The sequence below is a fragment of the Orcinus orca genome, chromosome 7 (assembly GCF_937001465.1).
Source record: "Orcinus orca chromosome 7, mOrcOrc1.1, whole genome shotgun sequence".
Taxonomy (NCBI): Eukaryota; Metazoa; Chordata; class Mammalia; order Artiodactyla; family Delphinidae; genus Orcinus; species Orcinus orca.
Window position 1 is genome coordinate 91055113 of NC_064565.1, and position 21140 is coordinate 91076252.

At 42.0% G+C, this 21140-nt stretch overlaps 1 pseudogene; it reads right to left on the bottom strand.

Moving 5' to 3' along the window:
- Positions 1 to 13678: 13678 nt before the first annotated feature.
- LOC101290250 (60S ribosomal protein L6-like) lies at positions 13679 to 15402 on the bottom strand (annotated as a pseudogene).
- Positions 15403 to 21140: the final 5738 nt, after the last annotated feature.

The following is a 21140-nucleotide window of genomic DNA, read 5'->3' on the forward strand; positions in this document are numbered from 1 at the left end:
GTGTGTGTGTGGTGAGAACACTTGAGTTTTACTCTCGTGTAAACTCAAGTACAGATTTCAAGTACAGATCTTCCTCGACTTACAATGGGCTTAAGTCTGGATTGTAAGTTGAATGTCAGTCTATGCAGTATATATAGCATATGTCAGTATCTCCCAAAGAGCCACATATTTAACCATGTGCATACTCTCTTGGGTTAGTCACTTGTCAGAATCCACGGGCCTAGTCGCAGAACTAGCCCAGGCGATTTTGGAAAACCCCAGTCACGATAAAAAAAAAAAGGATTTCTAGGCAGGAGTGTAACAAGATGGTTTGGCAGTCAGGACTAGGCATAAGTACAAATATTTGCATTTTCCCAGAGACCTTCCAGAGAATGATGTAAATTAATGGAAGGGTTATAATAGTGAGGATCTCAGGTCCTATGTCAAGCTGGAAGTGCAAAAAATTTAGGGGCAAATGGACCGTTCTGTATCTCTCAAATCACACCATAGAGGTAGGTGGCTGCTAGTTTTGACTTTATGAACAGTTGGTTCCAAATCTGAACATGCAGTGTCTTACTGGGAGTTAGACTACTTCTTCCTTTATGAGGTACTTTGAATGGAGCCTGTGTTGAAGGGTTCATTGTGCTGAAGTGAAGCCAGTGAACTGGCAGGTGAATAGAATTCTGCTTCACATCCAAGACCCATTTTCTCTGACTAATCTCCCCACTCTCCCCTTTCTCTCCACCTCCTTTCCCCCTCGCTCTCAGGTCTGCTGGAACTATTTCCAGAATTCATTGTTCAGGCCAACTTGTTTTGACGTAACTGGCAGGTTGACTCATGTGAATAGTTAAACTAATCATGGGTTAAAAGCCTGTCATTATGGTACCGCACTGGAGCTATCATAACTCCAACGTTGCATTTTGCACTAATTTTCCTCCCCTGTCCTCAGCTTAACGTCTCATTTTCAGTTTAAATGAGAAAGCCCTGAAACTGTCTTCTCTGTCTTACTCAGTATTCTGGTTTAATTCACTGTCTTCATTGCTGAGCTATTTGGAGTTGGAATATTATTCCCTCCATTTTAGAAGAGATAGCAAGTGGCTAGACTATGATTCAGAATTGAATAAGATAGTTTCTGCAGGGTGTACCTATTGTACAGGAAACACCATTATCGTAAAAATCTTTTGGGCATATAAACTGTTCTGATCCTGCTTGCGTCACAGGTCTTCAGAGCTCAAAGGAGATCGGTTTTGATTTAGTTGAGACCAAACTATTTTAGAACACAGTAATTTGGTCACATTGAAGAGCTTTTTAGTAGTTATTTAGTAGCTGTCCCCTTCTATGGAAATAAAATAAACTGAAAATCTGATGGATATATAAGATGAGATATATAAGATGGATATATAAGTGGGACTTACGTTTATTCATCTTTGAATGCCTAGTAGGTAAGTATTCACTAAATATATAGCTGCTTTAAAGGTGCTTCCCTTATTTATCTCCCTTCATTTATCAGTCACCTACATATAAGGTGTGATTTAAGAGTTACTGAAAGGTCCATTTGATCCCCAATTTTTGCCATGCCAGTTTGACATGGTCCTGAAAACCCTCATTGTGATAACCATCCCATTAAATCGTAGTTCTCTGGAAGGTTTATGAGAATATGCAAATATTAGTATTTTCTCTTGATACTTTCTGCCATTTATCGCCCTAGTAAAATTGCTCACCTTCCTTCCTCCCACCCTCCCTCCCTCCCTTCCTTCCTTCCTTCCTTCCTTTTGCTGACATGGGTCTTAGTTGAGGCACACGGGATCTTCGTTGCCACGTGCGGGATCTTTAGTTGTGACATGCGGGCTCTTAATTGCAGCATGTGGGATCTAGTTCCCTGACCAGGGGTGGAACCTGGGCCCCCTGCATTGGGAGCGCAGAGTGTTAACTGCTGGACCACCAGGGCAGTCCCTGACCACTATTCTTTCTGCTCTCACTTTACCCATTCAAACCTTTCATATCTCCTTCCAAAGAACTTCTATAGCATATTGTCTGTCTAACCAGATGGTGGTTGTCTCTGTGTCTGGTATGATCCCCATCAACCTTGAAGTAGGATTTAGTTATTTTTCACATTTCCCCAAAGGAAAAGAAAATCAGTGGCTTATTTTAAGGAGTCTTCCAAGATTCAGTTCTTTTGAGGTGCTTTTCTAATAGATCCACTTGCTACTTCTGCTTGTACCTCATTGATTAGAACTTAGTTACAGGCCATAGCTATCTGCAAGGAGGGCTGGGAAATGGGGTCTTTATTTCAGGCAGCAATGTGCTTGAGTAAATTTGGAGTCTCTGCCAAAGAAAAGGGTGGGAATAGCTGTTTGAATGCAACGAGCTGTCTCTGCCCTGTGCCTGTGTACCGTCTTTTGGGTATTCCCTCTCACATGGTCTGCCTGCGAAATTTACTGCTTGGGATGGCTTGCTGAGCAGAAAACCGTATAACACGTAAATCTTCAGATGCCCCATGGAAACAAAAAACCAGCTGGAGTCCCAGTCCTTCAATATGCTCTGCCTCTGTGGGGAATTTTCCTGTCCCGTTCTTTCCTGCTTGCCGTGTTGAGGCCCCTGCCATCACCTCATATGCCTGCGATGCTTGATTTCTTTCTGTTTCCTTGCCTTATACTCTGCTTCCTCCTCTTCAAAGACATGCTTTGTTTTCCCACCATTGGCTTGTCCTCAGCTCTCTCTGTCTTATACTCCCCACAGTTACTTTGAAGTTAGCACCTCCAAAATAATTTTAGTCTTGGTGATGAGGGGTGAGGATAGGAGATAATAGGCAGGGATGTATGTGGGGATATTTTTAGGTCTTCTCCCAGAGTTACCTCCTCCACCATATCTGTTGTTTTTGTTGTTGTTTTTGTTTTTCTGTAAGAATCTCTCTTTAGTCATGGAACTTGACTTGAACTCTGCCTAACAGCAGAGCCAGGCGTTACCCATAATTATCATTAGTTACAGTTCAATGAATGAATGAACCCCCTTTTACTTTCTTTTTTAAAATTAATTAATTAATTATGTTTTGGCTGCGTTGGGTCTTCGTTGCTGGGCACAGGCTTTCTCTAGTTGTGGCGAGCGGGGGTTGCTTTTCCTTGTGCTGTGCGGGCTTCTCATTGCGGTGGCTTCTCCTGTTGCGGAGCACGGGTTCTAGGTGCACGGGCTTCAGGAGTTGTGGCACTCGGGCTCAGTTGTGGCACCTGTGGCTCACAGGCTCAGTTGTTGTGACTCGCGGGCTTAGTTGCTCCTCCGCATGTGGGATCTTCCTGGACCAGGGATCAAACCCGTGTCCCCTGCATTGGCAGGAAGATTCTAAACCACTGCGCCACCAGGGAAGTCCCCCCTTTTACTTTCTAGCATAAATTATTTCAGACTAGTTGGTGTTTTTGACTTTCCCTTCCCTTTCATTTTTCATGAGCAATCCCACTAGCTTATGGAATCTCTCCTACTCTTGTTATCTTTTCTCTCCCTACTTTCCCACCAATCTGTGTCCATTCTTTCAATCAAATTCTTACCCGATTCATGAACTGTAGCTCAGTAACAACTGAACACTCCATGCTGTCTTCCCTATCTGCCCACTTTGATCTCTTTCATATGAGAATACTTTTAACATTGGCAGTTTGTTTCACACACTCAAACGCTTGACTCCCTACCATCTTGTATCATTTTTCTAGTTATTTCATGAGCATAACTAGCTCCCCAATTGCATTGTAAGATTTTAGAGAGTAGGGACTATGTGATTTAAAAAGATCTATCTACCTACCTACCTATCTTTTATCTATCTTCTATCCATCTATCTGTCTGAATTCTGCTCAATATCTAAGGTAGTACTGGAAAGATAGTTGGCATTATATAAATATTGGTCACCTTGACAAAAGAACAGAGTGCATATGACTGATTTGTGAATGCAAAGCAGGGAGCAGGGAAACATTTTTTTTTTTAGGGAAACACTTTTGCTGCAGTTCACGATGGGCCTGCTGACATTCCCAAATAGATGGAAAAAGTTCACATGGAATCTTGCTTGTCATCAGCAGAACTTTCGAGACCTAAGTGAACTTTCCTCACGATTCTAGGAAGAGGAAAATGTAACTATATTTAAAATAGTGTTTTCTATTCAACAGCCAGACTAATTTTTACCTGTGTTTTTTGGAATCAAATGTAGCCTTGAGAATTCAAAGACAGACCCACAGACTTTGAGAAGAAGACTCCCTCCCATTGGCTTCTAATGTCTGGTCAGAGAGGTAAAAATTGTGAGGCATGCTTTCTCGTAAAACATCCAATATTGTGAGACTATGATTTTCATGAGATAATTTAAATGGGCTCTAAGATGTAGAACTATGAAATATTCTACATTTAAATGAAAGTATTGTTCTATTCCCTCCCCACATCCACATCAAGGTTGCCTCTATCATGTTTCTGAATGCTCCTGAAATCCCATTATTTGAAAAAAAATCAGTCTCTCTTTCCCATAACAGAATGCTTGTAGAGAGTTCAAAATGTTTCAGTAGGAGCGCAAGAATGAGGAATTGCCTAGTAAGAGTGACAAAGAAGTTTGATTACAATCACAAGATTTTGAGTACGGCTCTATCCTAAAGATTTTTATCTACTGTTGACTTCTCAGAATATTCCTGGATTATTAAATATTATGTGTCACTTCTCTTGGTTTTTTTTTTTTTCCGGTACGCGGGCCTCTCACTGTTGTGGCCTCTCCCGTTGTGGAGCACAGGCTCCGGATGCGCAGGCTCAGCGGCCATGGCTCACGGGCCTAGCCGCTCCGCGGCACGTGGGATCTTCCCGGACCGGGGCACGAACCCGTGTCCCCTGCATCAGCAGGCGGACTCTCAACCACTGCGCCACCAGGGAAGCCCCTCTTGGTTTTACATTTCTTTTACATTTGTCTCCACAAACCTGTTATTCTTAAAAATGCCAACATGGATCTCAGCTGCATATCTCAAACGTATTCTTTCATTTGTCACACAATATGACTTTGTTCTTGTTCATACTTTAAGATAACCATTGACTGTTCATCTCAGTCATCTTTGGCACTTTGACTTCGAACGGGTTGTGAGAGCTCATAATCAGTCACTGTAATCACCCTTGTGAATGCAATGAAGATATTCCTAAGAGTAAAGGGGGGAAATCTAATCTGCAACGGTAGAAGAAATGTCATTGTCCATAAAAAGCCACCAGCACTTCTGTTCTCAAGAAGACTCATTAAGGGTTTGGGGATTAATTGTTAAGATTTGGGGTTTGTGACGAGGGAGGCACCGCACGATGTCATATAAAGTCTTCTGATCCAACCTTAAGGACACGTGCCTCTATTTGCTTGAGAAAATAAGCTGGAAGAGTCAGATTACACTTTAATGAGCCATATAGAAGTGGTCCATCCAGAAGGACCATAATCCTGGTGATGAGATCACCTTTAGCCGTTGTGATAGACACAGCAAAGGCAATAGCAGCAGCAGTGGATGAGAGTGGCAGCTGTTGTGGAAATTGTACCTGCTATTCATCACTACACTGTGGTAGCGTGGGGAGGCCACAGTGCTGGTGCTACAGAAGCAGCAAGAAGCTGTCATGGCCTCTCGTGAGAAAACACAAGCCACCAGAGACTCTGCCTGGCCAATGGAGAAGATCAGATGCACTTAAGGACCCTGTACATTTATTTGTCATGAGACACTCTGGGGTCTTCTTTATTGGCTCAGAATTTCCAAAATGTTCCAGAGTATTGAGAAGGAATAAGACTGATTCACCATTTCCTAATGTCAGTGATAATAATCCTGACGATTAGAATGCTTACAGTGTGCCAGGAGCTGTTCTAAGGGCTTCACATATATATTAACTCGTCCCTATTGCCACCACCTCCCCATTAACCCACAAAGGCACCTATTGGCCACTGCCAGTCTCTTGAGACTGGGAGGGGCTGAGGACTGTGTGGGGAGCCAAGACCTGTCTTGGAGAACAAGCATGTAGATTAGGTCTTTCTTCCTCTGAACCCACTCCTTCTGCTACATTTTGAAAATTGCTAAGAAAATTAGTTTTTGTTCCGTTCTTCTCTCTTTATCCTAAATTAGGAAGTAATTTTCATTTGGAACTGCATTTCTGGGTCCCAGTGGAGAGCAAGTAGGATAACAGAGTAGTGCTGAGCAGTTACGGCTTCTATGACACATGATTTATGCATCAGTGGCTTCCAGAAGAGTGACAGGCTTAGACAAGGATCATAAGAGGAAGCGACAAATTATGCTTCTAGGACTATATGCAGAGTTTTCAATAGTAGCTGGCCATTTCTGCTTCTTTTCCTGTCTTAGAAAAAAGCTTTTTTTTTTTTTGCGGTATGCGGGCCTCTCACTGTTGTGGCCTCTCCTGTTGCAGAGCACAGCCTCCGGGCGCGCAGGCCCAGCGGCCGTGGCTCATGGGCCCAGCCGCTCCGCGGCATGTGGGATCCTCCCGGACCGGGCCACGAACCCGTGTCCCCTACATCGGCAGGCGGACTCTCAACCACTGCGCCACCAGAGAAGCCCAAAAGCTTTTTTTAAGTGAAGGTTTCCCCACAGGCTACTGGGCATTGCTTTCTGGTACAGTGTGACCCTTAGTATACTCGGGCAAGCAAAGCAATTTTTGTATTTCACTATTTTGGCAAAATATAGAGCATTATCTCCCTGGTATTTGACAGTCAAAAGAATGGTCAAAAAGCTTATTCTTCAATGTAATTAAAACCAGAGTTGGTATTAGAGGAAAGCCAATTAATAGTCTGCAGAAAATTATCTGAAGAAATTGATTATATTCTTGAAGGTGCCCAACACTCCATGGCTTTTGGTGTATCCTTTTTTTTTTTTTTGCGGTACGCGGGCCTCTCACTGTTGTGGTCCCTCCCGTTGCGCAGCACAGGCTCCGGACGCGCAGGCTCAGAGGCCATGGCTCACGGGCCCAGCCGCTCCGCGGCACGTGGGATCCTCCCAGACCGGGGCACGAACCCACGTCCCCTGCATCGGCAGGCGGACTCTCAACCACTGCGCCACCAGGGAAGGCCTGGTGTATCCTTTAATGAGACTGAAAATTCTAAGTGTGTGGAGCAGATTCTGTTGTAAAAATAACCATGTCCGATTTTAATGAAAAGCATCACGTATGCAAGAACCAATTGAGACAGATACCTAAGAGATGGATAGAGTAACCGTTAAGATTTAGCCTAAACAAATGTTTTTTCATGTTGTCCCCATGAAAAGCTTTGATTTTTTTTTAATCTTTAGAAAAATTTCCATAGATATAAAGTAAACAAAATTAGGTAAAACTACATGAAATAAATATTCTTCACCTCTTTTGATGATTATCATTTTGATGATTTTTTTTTGATGATGATGATCTTTTTTGGTTAAAATTGTTCCTGTCGGGGTTAGAGTTAATATGTCCGGGACTTGAGGTTTAGATCAATATACTTTGTGTACTGGAATTTAAAATGTAAGTTTTACTGTCTTTAAAATAGAAATGTAAGTTATAGTTATTTGTAAATGGACAATTTAAAATGATTTATAAAAATTAGCTTTCTTGGGCTTCCCTGGTGGCGCAGTGGTTGAGAGTCCACCTGCCGATGCAGGGGACGCGGGTTCGTGTCCCGGTCCGGGAGGATCCCACATGCCGCGGAGCGGCTGGGCCCGTGAGCCATGGCCGCTGAGCCTGCGTGTCCGGAGCCTGTGCTCCGCAACGGGAGGGGCCGCAACAGTGAGAGGCCTGCGTACCGCAACAAAAAAAAAAAAAAAAAAAAAAAAAAATTATCTTTCTTAGTGAAGTAAAAGGGAACTCTAGTGCTATAGTGACTATTTTTGGGTTCTAAAGTAATCTTGAGGGAAATTTATTCTGAAGACATTAAAGCTCTCTAGAACATGGGAGAATCAGCATGAAAATTAGAAGTAGGAGAGTGAACATGGCTTATTTTTGCAATTAGAAATCAAGAAAGGAAAGTGTTTTAATTGTTTTTAAAAAACAAAAGCTTGATTATGAAAAATATCTCATTATTTGTATGCTTCTTGATACTCTGATATCCACGTAGATGGCATTTCTGCACAATGTAATTTTATGTGGATAGAAAACATCCTCAAGGGTCCTCAGATGCTGCAGTAATTTCCAACCAAATCTAGCAGACACTATGTGATGTCACAATTGTGATAGAGAGGGGAATACTGCTCTAGGCTCCCTTCAACTTCGTGATATATTCATGGTGATTTTAAGGCCAATATGGACCTTGCTTCTATCCTGGTTGTCTGGTGACTAAGTCTACTTAGTAAAACCTTCCCTCTAGTTTTTACCAGGCCCCTACCATCTACACCTGGACTACCAAAACCCCACCTAACCAGGCCTAGACATGAAGCCGGACACGTTTCTAAAATGCAGATCTGATCATGTCATTTCTCTTTTAAAAACCATTCCCATCCAGTCTCTTGGGGAAGATGCATGTTTTTGTTTGTGCATGTTTTTTGGAAAAGTGTTGCCAATATTTCTCAAGAATTTAACAAATATATCTGTCTTGTGACTCGGCAGTTCTTTTTCGCAGCATCCATCCTCAGCGGGTAATCCTAAGCAAGGTGCTTTGAATAGAGGTGTTTAATGCAGCATTATTTAAGATAATAAAAATTGGAAACAAACAATGTACATATACATAGTTAAGTGGCCCATGGTATACCCAGTCAATGAAATATTTTTCAGCAACTAAAAATACCTAATTATATTATTTTATAGCATAGGAAAGTGCCTATGCAACAAAGTTTAGTAAACATGTTAAAATACAAAACTGTATCAAAATCTACAAACATAAAATACAGAAAAAGAGTTGAAACCTTCCCTTTCTTCCTCCCATCTCCACCCCAACCCCTGCCCCGGGTGAGGTAGGGAAGGCTAATAAACCTTATATTGCGTTCTATTACTGACAAAAGCTAGTCTTGTAGATACCCTGCCTAAGAAAATGATTTGATAGAATAGAAAAGCAAGAAGGGTTTTCAATACTTTCCTATCGCTTTGTGGAGCCAGATGTGGCCATCAGAGATAAGTGGCTCTGATGCTTAAAAAAGATGCAGACATTACAGACCTGGGAAGGGTTTGTGGGCGGGAGACTAGCAGACAGTTGTGGGGCGGTGAGATTGACACTGTTGCGTATAATAAGGTAAAACATTATCATTGATGTATGTGGAGGCCTTGTTAACTCTCGTTTAGGAAACTGTTTCTCTAAACCCTTGGTCTGAACTGAGACTGAGCTCTGAGAATTTTCTTTGTCTCTGTGTGTGTGTGTGCATTTGATTCAATGGTTATCTGCTGAATCTGTCGGGAAGGAAGATGCATATCTTTAGCTTATAATGGTAGAGACCCCTTTCCACCTTTCCTGGAATATCATTCGAGTCTGAGAAATTCAGAACTCTGGGAGATGCTCCACTGAGGTGTGTTGCGTGGACTGCCTAAGGGGAAGAAGGCAACGTCAGGGATCTGGGTCTGCAAGCAGACAGGTTTGGTGGTGATGGCTCTTCTACCCTGGACTATTAGAACAGTCACCTCTGGTGCCTGGTTTGCATTTTGCTTTGCTCTGCGGTTCCCTTCCGTTACCTCCAGTCTTCCAGAAAGCCTGTCGCTCTTTCAGCCTTGTGTGGTACTGTTGAAGGGCGATTAAGGAGCAGGTCAGTAAAAGCACCATGGGTCCCTTCCCACCTCACCCCTCCAACGAGCTCAGTGGCACAAATAGTAGCATTGTCCGGGGAAGGACACTAGATGTGAGTTCCAGGCACTGGCGGGTAGAGGAATGGGCCATGGCCAGAGCAGGGCTGGGGGTGGGGTAGTACTATTCCTTAGGGATAGGGGGCTGCCAAAGGGGTGCCTCCAAAGTGTACTGAGACCATTAGCTTCTTTGCCAAAGAAACTAAACAGAGGTTCTGCTCCAGGTTGCTCTGGAACCACCTGCAAGCACTCAAAGTCTACTGATTCCTGGCCTCACCTCATAATAATTGAATCTGAATCTCTGGAGATGGGGTCTGGGCATCAGAATGTTGTAAGAGCTCCCCAGGTGATTCTGATGCGCAGCCAGGTTGAAACCACTGCCTTGGAGATGGTGATCCGGAAAGGGAGAGGCTCACCTGGGTAAGAAATATACAAAGCTCGACAGCAATATTGCAAAAACCTGAAGCATATTAAAAAGTCTGGGAGAAAATACAGTCAATCTTCAAAACGGTAGTTATATTCCATAAAGTCTGGAAACACTGTATTAGCAAATACTGAATCATTGCTCCTAGGGGAAATATATTCATGTATATATGTCTGTCACATAGATTATCATTTTAAATACTAAAACCAAGTCATCATGGTAGAAACCCATGAGGTTCAGGGGTGTTAAGTGACTTGCCTGAGACCATCTCATCAGTCACAGGAACCAGAGTTGAGATTCAAGTCCTGTCCAGGTGATTCTGGAGCTGGAGCTTCTTTCGCTACACCACACTGCCCCCTACCGGCTCCATCTTCTGGCCACTTGTGCACGAGAGCTGAACCAGAAGGCGGCGTGTGCCTTTCCTCATCTGGAAACCAGTGCAGGTCCAATAGGCCACTCAAAATGTTCAGCGCTGTGTGCCTGTCCACAAGTACTGATTTTGGAGTTCCAAATAAAGTTTAGGGAGTAGGTGCATTTGCAAATTTGGGATCCGCTAATAATGAACATCAGCTGTAAATAATATTACCAGCAATTATATTTGGATATAATTAAATGACTTTTTCTTTCTCACTTTTCTAAAATCCATTTAATGTGTATGTATAAATTTTATAAGGAAAAAATGTAAAAAACAAACTAAAAATCTTTTCCATGGCATCCGTCTCTCTATAGACCTATTTCTTCCCAAAATGTGGCCTTGACCTATTTACATCAGAATCACTTTGAGTGGTAATTGAAAAGATTTAATCTTATCCCATCCCTTCCCAAACTACTAAACTAGAATCTCTAGGGAACCCAAGAATCTGCATTTGACAAATTTCCCCAGATCACTCTTATGTACACTAATGTGAAAAACATTTGCTATAACAATCTCTAAAGAGTGAGGATAAAATAAGGGTATTTCAGATAAAGAGGCAGAAAGAATTTACTTCTCACAAACCATTGCTGAAAGAACTACTGAAAGACATCACTGTAAGAAAAGATTGAAACCTGGGAGGAAGGATTGGGATGCAGGAGGCAATGGTGAGCAAAACGATTGGTAAGCATGTGGTAAACCTGAATAATTGCCTATAGCAGACAAAATAAAACTAATGAAAGGGGAGGAAAATTAAAATGAGGTGAAATTAAGTTAAAAGACAACCGTAACATAGAAAAAGAGGTTGTGTAATTGGTGTTAAAGCATGCCGAAACTTCTTAGAGTTTGGGAGAGGAAAGGAGATTCTGAGTAAACATTTTTTGGACGTACAGGAGCATGACTTAAGGATAATAAAAGAATAAAAATATAAAGTATAATTTTGAAATTAGTAGGAAAAAAGAAATTTAAAAACTGTAATAGCAAAAAAAAAAAAAAGAAGGAAAGAAGAAGAAACAAAGAAGCAAAGGCAGGAGGAAGGAATGTTTCAAGAGAATGTGTGAGCAATGGCATAGGAGTGGAGAAGAAGCTCCACTGTCAGGTAAATTTGATTTTACTCTACTTACATGCTAATAACTTCGCCTAGTATGTTTTTTTAAAAAATAAATTTATTTATTTTTGGCTGTGTTGGGTCTTTGTTGCCGTGCGCAGGCTTTCTCTAGTTGCGGCGAGCCAGGGCTACTCTTTTGTTGTGGTGTGTAGGCTTCTCATTGTGGTGGTTTCTCTTGTTGCAGAGCATGGGCTCTAGGAGCGTGGGCTTCAGTAGTTGTGGCATGCGGGCTCAGTAGTTGTGGCTTGAGGGCTCTAGAGCGCAGCCTCAGTAGTTGTGGCGCACGGCCTTAGTTGCTCCGAGGCATGTGGGATCTTCCCGGACCAGGGCTGGAACCCAAGGCCCCTGCATTGGCAGGCGGATTCTAAACCACTGTGCCACCAGAGAAGTCCTATTATGGCTTCATGGGTGTTGGCAGAAGACACAAGATTCCTGGGTAAGATACAAAGGACAATATTACTCACAGCCTGGCTAGTAGCGTAAAAATCAATCAGCATATTTGTGTCAGTTTCCTTATTTCCTAAGCCCCACAACAGTGACACAGAGTGTCTAAGTGGATGCTTGCACACGTAGTGGGTTGTATTACAAGAGAGAAACACTGAGCTTGGGAACCTGTTGTTTTATAGCAAGCAGTAAGCAAGTTTGCTCTTTGTCCCAGAGGAAGACATTGCCTCATCTACAAAGGTTATATATAATCCTGAGAAATGGTCCTGGTAAAGATCAGTTAGGGCTTTGCATTCCTGGCACACTCAGTAAGACATGTAGGAATGTGAGAGACCCGTGGAGGAGTATCTCCCAGCATACAGAAATGAGAATCTGTGAGTAAATTGTTTTGCTGGGTCATATGGTGCACTGGACTGGGAAGGAGGAAGAGGAGTGGAAAAGGAGTAGGGAGAAGTAATTTAAAACCCCAGAGCTGGGGCTTCCCTGGTGGCGCAGTGGTTGAGAGTCCACCTGCCGATGCAGGGGACACGGGTTCGTGCCCCGGTCCGGGAGGATCCCACGTGCCGCGGAGCGGCTGGGCCCGTGAGCCATGGCCGCAGAGCCTGGGCGTCCGGAGCCTGTGCTCCGCAACGGGAGAGGCCGCAGCAGTGAGAGGCCTCTGTACCGCAAAAAAAACAAAACAAAACAAAACAATCCCCCCCCACCCCCCCCCGCGAGCTAAGGGCCTTTTATAGCCGTTTGGGCTGCTATAATAAAAACCATAGACTGGGTGGCTGAAGTAACAAACATCTCTCACAGTCCTGGAAGCTGGAAAGTCCAAGATAAAGGTGTCAGCTGGGTTTTTATAGCATCTTAATAAAGAAAAATAAACTTTTAGAGTAGTGACAAAACAAAGGAAAAGCACGTTGGGCTTCTAGGAGATGGCAAATTGTGGAAAGGTAAATATATAAAGGGAACTAATGGAAAATAAGGCTTGTTTTTAGCAAGGTTTGTTCTGTAGGTTTCTCTGGCGCCATCTGCGGGCTGATAAGAGTTTAGTTCTCTCTCCGATGATTGAGAATCGATCTGCCCTTCCTGGTACAGAGGGGGAGGCCAGAAAGTTTTTCTTGTGTCTTGTTGTGGTTTCTTCTTTATATCTTTAGTTGTAGAAGATCTTTTCTGGTAGGTTCTGGCCTTTTTCATTGATGGTTGTTCTGTAAATAGTTGTAATTTTGGTGTGCCCATGAAAGGAGGTGAGCTCAGGGTCTTTCTACTCTACTATCTTGGCCCATCTCTTAAGTGCAAATCTTTTAAATTGGACTTAACCTGTTTATATCCCATGCCAATTTTTCCTTTTGGGGAGACATATCTCTAAGAGCTCTTTGTAAATGAAGAAAATTAGCCCTTTGCTACATATGCTATAAATATCTTCCTGAATTGCCCTCCCCCTTTAATTGAGGTATAGTTTAATTGGGGTACAATACTATATAAGCATCAGGTGTGCAACATAGTGTTTCACAATTTTTAAAAGTTATATTTCATTTATAGTTACAAAATATTGGCTATATTCCCTGTGTTGTACTATTCCCTGTGTTGTATATATCCTTGCAGCTTTTTTTTTTTTTTTCCCAAATGGGTCAGTTATTTAATTAGGTTCTTTGTAAGAAGTTTAGAACACTACTTTGTGAGGATAAATTCCGTTTGTGAGAGCAAATACAGAGCGGAGGTAGCCCTGGAGCTGAGGAACAGCTTTGACTCTTCGCAGAATTTGTGAGTCCGCAGCTTTCTGATCTACCTTGCTCTGCTCTGTAATCTCGTAGTTCTCTCTCTGCGTGTTGAAGATCTCACCGTCCTGGTGCCTGAGCTTACGCAGCTTCTTTTTTTTGCGGTATGCGGGCCTCTCACTGTTGTGGCCTCTCCCGTTGCGGAGCACAGGCTCCGGACGTGCAGTCTCAGCGGCCATGGCTCACGGGCCCAGCTGCTCTGTGGCATGTGGGATCTTCCCGGACCGGGGCACGAACCTGTGTCCCCTGCATCGGCAGGCGGACTCTCAACCACTGCGCCACCAGGGAAGCCCATGCAACTTCTTTCTAAAAAAAAAAAATTTTTTTTAAAGCATTTTTATTGGGGTATAATTGCTTTACAATGGTGTCTTAGTTTCTGCTGTATCAAAAAGTGAATCAGCTATGTGTATACATATATCCCCATATCCCCTCCCTCTTGTGTCTCCCTCCCACCCTCCCTATCCCACCCCTCTAGGTGGTCACAAAGCACTGAGCTGATCTCTCTGTGCTATGTGGCTGCTTCCCATTAGCTACCTATTTTACCTTTGGTAGTGTATATAAGTCCAGTACATTCTCTCACTTCGTCCCAGCTTACCCTTACCCTTCCCGTGTCCTCAAGTCCATTCTCCACGTCTGCATCTTTATTCCTGTCCTGCCTCTAGGTTCTTCAGAACCTTTTTTTTTTTTTTTTAGATTCCATATATATGTGTTAGCATACGGTATTTGTTTTTCTCTTTCTGACAGACTCTAGGTCCATCCACCTCACTACAAATAACTCAATTTCGTTTCTTTTTATGGCTGAGTAATATTCCATTGTATATATGTGCCACATCTTCTTTATCCATTCATCTGTCGATGGACACTTAGGTTGCTTCCGTGTCCTGGCTATTGTAAATAGAGCTACGCAGCTTCTTTTTGAAGTAAGCGTCAGTGAGATGTTCTGGGATTTTCACACCACTGACATCAATTTTGGTGGAGGTGGCAATGACAAATTTCTACACCGAGGAACTCAATTGAGGGACAGTCACAAGTAGCAAGCCACTGCTCAGCTGCGTCAGGAAAATGACCCTCTCGCCTCTGTGGCACCCAGGGAGGATGATCAGAATGGTCCCAGGAGTGATGCTAGCACACAGTTTTCTCACATGCTTACCGAAGGGTTTTTTGCCAACTCAACAATTTTTGAGGGCACATCTTCAGTAGGATAATACCTAGGCATTTTGCGAAATTTAACCACTCAGGTACCACCTTTCTTGACACCACCAACTGGTTTTGTGACAGGAGCAAGAACCTCCAGCTTCTTTTTCTTTCTCTTTTCAACCTTGGCTTTATCTTCTGAATACTTCCTCTTGTACAAGGCCTTTCTGGAATACATAGCCGATCGGGAACGTCTGCCAATTCCTCTGACCAGGACAGGGTTTCAGCTTCAGCGGGACTTCCCCTTCTTAACCTTCTTCACCTTTTTAACCTTGCCATCAGCATCAGCCTTCTTGGCTTCAGGTTTTTTCTCCTTAGTATCTGGCTTCTCAGCTTTTTCACCCGCCATCTTGCAAGATGGGAAAGAGCTCCTTGTAGCTCATTTGTTTTATACATAGTAGTTGTACCTCTTAACCCCCTACCTCTTTCTTGCCCCTCCCCCCTTCCCACTCCCCACTGTGTTGCCCTTTGTTTGTTGAATTGTTTGTGGCCTTGGAGAAATGTTTAATTTCTTCTTCTTTTTAAAAATGTAGTCAAATGTGTTAGTAGCTATTCAGTAGGTAGTTATACCTGGAGAAGCAAGAAGAAGGTGGGAGCCTCAGCCTCCATTTCCTTGAATAACAGATTAGGAGCCAGGAGAGGGGACCTTAGGGTTTGAGATGTGGGAGTTGTGTTGGGGGAAAGACCTGCCAAAGGGAGGTGAGTTAGGAAACTTGTAGGATAACCATGTGGTTGGGTCACATGGGAAATATGACTAAGGGCTCTGGAATCAGCCTTTGTGGGTTCAAGTCCCAGGACTAATATTACAGAATGACTTTCGCAGGGGGCAGGTAATGAACCTCCTATGCCTTAGTTTCTTCATGTAGAAATTATTAATATTTTATCTGAGGCTTAAATGAGATAAGGTCTGGCACGTTGCTTGGCAGACAGTGAGTGCTTCCTAGAAAAGAAATAGAGAACTTGGGTTAGCTTGTAGGAGGAATGGAAATGAATAGACATATGGAGAAACTCGTAGATTGTAGGTGAGTGAGTTTGAGAGGAATGAATGGTCAACCCTCTTTCTGTGGTTAAAATCATGACCATATTACGAAAACAACAATCGAAGGCTGTGGCTTGGAGGTTCAACCTAGAAACTCTAGAACCAGAGAGCTTGTTCCAATTCCAGCCCTACCCCGTACTGGCTTTGTGACATTGGGCAAATCACTAATGCCTCTCTGACTTGGTTTCTTCAACTAAAAGTGTGGAATAATAATTATACCTATCTTAGAGATGAAGAAATGAAAAGTGAGCTAAAATATGTAAAGTACCTAGAAAACTATGACACAGCGTATGTACCTAAAAAAGTTATTATATTACTATTAATCATTTTTCACTGTATCAGGTGCATTTTTACTATCACCTCCTTTGAGTTTTCTGAGATAATTGTTCCCTTCAATACGCATCCACCTATTGCCAAGATACTGTTCCTGATATTACTAGGTCCTAAATTTTGGGGTTGACTTAAGTCTGCCCTTCCATCTCCTGGATCTTTCATATTCTCTGCTAAACTAATAATATTCTATGTTATTAATAGGTATTGATAACTTCATGTTATCTCTCTCAAATGACATTTGCATTTTAACAAGAATTTTCAAGGCCTTGACTCAAAGCGGTGAGTAATGTGGTTATTTTAGGGATCCTGGCAGAGAGAAACAGTCCTTGGGCTGGGAGAGCTTTCCTAAATTCTAAATTTATATCAAGCCAGCAGCTGCCTACCCTGCTCACTCAGAATATGGAGTGGGGTTGTATTGGTGATCAGGGAGTGATTTAAATCAATTAACCAATACTTTTGTCACTAGTTATATGCCAACAACTGTCTTAGGTAATGTGGGGAAGAATATAAAGATGAATAATCCTTGTTTCAAGGAATTTATAATCTAATTGAAGACATCAAGATGTAGAAAAATAAAAAAGATACTTATTCCCATTGCCAAGGTCAGAACAGACCTGAGAATGTTGCCTACTGATCAATATACTGGTGTGAAGTCTTGAGGGCCGGGTCAAACCAGGAAGAAGCTTATCTAGATAGGAGCTACTCATAAGATCATTTTACTGCACAGCCATAGCAAGAGTAACTGCTTAGAAATGGAGCCAACTCTGAAGTCAGACCACTAAAGGGGGACTTACGGTATTGAGTTATGCACCGGAGGGAGAGTCTGGATGAAGCATTAACAGAGAGTGAGAGCCTGGGACAGGATGGGAGTGCAGGGCAAGTGAAGGTGGAGGATCCATGTAACTTAGTGGGGACATCTTCCATATGAGTTCTGGCATGACTTGTGAGGTGAGGATGGCATTTTAAAGGAATAAAACTGGGATGAACAAATAATATCTTTCCTCATTTGTCAAATAAGGAAGATTGAAACACGTGAGTACTAAGGAATTGCCCAGCTCTAGTAGTCTATAAGTCAATCATTCTAGGACCAAACAAAAAGCAACAATAGTTAGTATTCAAATCAGCCATATAGACCCATGTTTCCAAATCATAGCTCATCAGAGTTCTTTTGTTCATTTGCCGTGAAATCTTTTAATTTTCTTACATTGTCTCTTGAATGTGTTAAGAAAATGTAGATTCTTAGTTCTCCAAAACTGAAGTGGTGTTCTTTACAAGACAGGAGAAAGAAGAAAAACAAATTTAGCCCAATTCAATGATTTAAACCTAAAGTTAAGCAGACTGAGACAAAATGATAGTGTCTGTTCTCCATTTTTTCCATTGAGCACAAGATCAGCTTTGATGTTCAGCATACTTTTCAATTATCCTTCTCTATTTTTAATAGATTAACAGCAAATCAGATGCTTATTGTACAATTCTCTAACAAGGCCAAGAAAAAGTATTACTGAAATGAAAAAGAAAAGAACTAATGAATATTAAAAAAAAAACAATTGTAACTAGTCTTTTTGGTCTTTGGTCTTTTAGTTTTTACCCCTCTTCTTCCCCCTTGCTTCACTCCAAGATGGTGTCTTGGTGTATTTGCTTATATAACCTTATGGTATTGAGTGGAGGGCGTCCTTGTGTTCATAAACCTGTGTCTTCTGGCTCCTTAGCAATATCGGTAGTCAACCTGGTTGGTGCCAGGCCTGAATGCATTCCAGGGCGAAGCTGTTGCTTAGTGTAATTTGTGTTCTGGCCTCTCTGGTTTGATCAGGGCCAGTGGTTTCCCTGGCTGACTGGGTTCACCCCAGTCCTGACTAGTACTAGGGAAACCCCTTGAAGTCTGATTATAACTCCCATTTGGCCCTGGTGCAACAACACTCTTCCCTCCCACTACACATTCCACTTCTACCCTGACTAGTATTTTTTCTTCCAAACCCCCTTACCAGCTTTCAGTGATAACTGAATCCCATCTAGATCACGCCTCCCAAACCATGCTCACCACCTGATTTAATTTCAGGAGTTTGGGACTCTGGTGGGTGGTAGGGGGAACTGATAAGATGATTGCATTCCAGACGTTCAGCAGGAAGCAGAGCAAAAGTCTTCTGTCTGGGAAGGTCCCCAACTCATCTGGGTGTTTCTAAATCCCCCTTAGCTTCTTCACCCATTCAATCAATACATATTAAGAACCTACTGTATGTTAGGCCCTCTGTTAGGTAATGGTGATATAATGGTGAACAAGATAGGGTTCCTGTCCTCTTGGTGCTTATAGAGTAATGGCAGGGGGGAGTACACATGATAAAGAACTCAGCAAACACGTACATAAATGCAATTTTTTAAGTGCTATGAAAGAAAAAAATAGGATTCTGTGTTCCAAATAATAAGGGAGACATTAAAAAACCCATTTCAGAAGGAGTTTGGTGAAGATTTCTGATAAGACACTTAATCTGTTAAGGATGAGAGACAGCCAACCATGTGAAGACAGGAAGAGAATGCAGGGCAAGACATAGCAAATGCAAAAGCCCGAGATGGTAAAGAGCCTCCAGATGGGTTGGGAAGTAATCTGCAGATATAAGATTTTCCTTCCATTCTTACAGAAAAGTGACATAATTTTTGGGGTATGATTAAGACTACAAACTAGAAACTTGCTGAGTTTTAAACAAGGCTCAGACTAAGGTAAGCAAGTGAGGCACTCACCTCAGGTACAAAATTTAAGGAAGCACCAAAAAACTAAATGGTCAAGGTAAGCATATTTTAAAACATCAAAATTAATGTAAAAAGTCAATGATGAACAAAATATCAAATTTTAAATAAAATACAGAATCAGTATTACCGAATTCTCCTTTTGCCATAGGCTCCAATATGGCTTAGCACAGCTCTGGTATTACTATCATCTCCCAACAGAGATCATTTTACTTTTCCCTTTCCAGTTTGGATGCCTTTTATTTATTTTTCTTGCCTAATTGTTCTGGCTAGAACTTCCAGTACTATGCTGAATAGAAGCAGTGAAAGTAGGTATCCTCTAACCTCTTAAAATTTAGAATTCGTAAAAGGAGATGACTGGAATGTCCATAAAGTTTGGAAGGACTGATCTTTATGAGTGTGTCATCAGTTTTGACTTGAATTGATTAATGGTGTTCCATTGTTATACACATATTCATTAACTTAATAAATATTTATTAACATATATGAAAAATTACCGCTAGGCTTTCCCTTTGTTAGATTTTTTTCTTGTATCATCATCTTGATGATTATTCTCAAATTCTTTTTCCACTGGAAATTAGGAATGAATAAGGTAAAAGAGCTGCCATAAAAAATGTTTGAGAAGTGCCAATATAGCCCCTAAATCAATGGCTGAATTGTTTTGGAAAGGCTTTATGGTAATTTAGGGTAGAAAGATGGTATCAAGATTTAAGCTGCTATTTGGTTCACTTGCCACTTCGGGGAGGGATGACCTGGTCAGGGCTGTGGCCAGTAGGACTGAGACATGGAGTAGGGACTCCCAACCCAATTCTGTGATGAATCTGAAGTTAGGAATGTAAATAAAGCTGAAAACTGTTGTGCAGGAATTCTGAGATTCAAGGGGTCATAAGGCAAGCTCTGGGGGTAGCCATGGCTGAAGGGAACTGGAACCAGCTAGGACAGCCATGTTTGAAACAAGAGTCATGACTTCTGTGATCTCACACCCCCTGGGTATCAGTTGGAAACTTTGACTAGGCAGAGTGCTGTAAGTATATTAAGGGTAGAACCAGACAGTATCACCCACTTACTTATTCTCCTTCAAATCCATCTCAGCTATCACCTTCCCTTGCTCCATCTTTGTGCCTTTACTCAATTGTACTTAGAAAGTCAAGTTATTTCAATCAAGCTATCTGCAGAAAGGGCGGGTAGACCTCCTGGTACATTTTTCACCGACTTCAGCACCAGAAATCAGTTTGCTGCTAACTCCTCATTTTCTGGATTGTTGAACTACCTCCCCTGGGTAATCAGAAATCCTGAGGTATTCCCATAGAGGAAGACTTTGGATATCGGTTGGTCAACTTCCAGGAGAAGCAAGATTCAAGACACATCACTCTCTTGATCTCGCCTGTCCATATTATAGCTATAATTAGCCTAGAAAGCCAGGGACTTTGCTGTTTTCTCCTGGAAACACAGCTGCAGTTGCTGCACCCTTGATTCTGAATGTTGTGCTGAGACTGAGGCCACCTGTCCCTATGTCTGTATTTTTTTCTCAAAGAGCTGAGTGATTGCCTTGAACAGCTGTGGGTATTTGCGTTTTATTTTTATAAGCCCTAAGCAACTGAGTGAAAAGCAAAGCCAATTATGTCATTGAGTCCTTTAATATGTATGAACAGAATAGCAGAAAACTGAGTTAGCCATGGCATATACAAGGTTTACATAGAAGAAGAAACACTGAATTTTACTGGGAAATCAGTGAACAAAGAGGCAAAATGTTTGCTTTTTTGGGGAAAGACTATTTTTACTTTGTTTACGTTCATTTAGATAAACTATCTTTACACAAAATCTCTTTAAATCCTACAAACACTGAATTTATCAATACAAGATGGCAGAGGAAGCATGGTTGGAGGACATGCTGCACATAAGTCTAGCAAAGAGAGTTAGGTTTTCATATGCAGTAACCCCTACAGATTGTTTGTTCTTGGGACTGTTTAAAATAACAGTCCCTTTTTCTT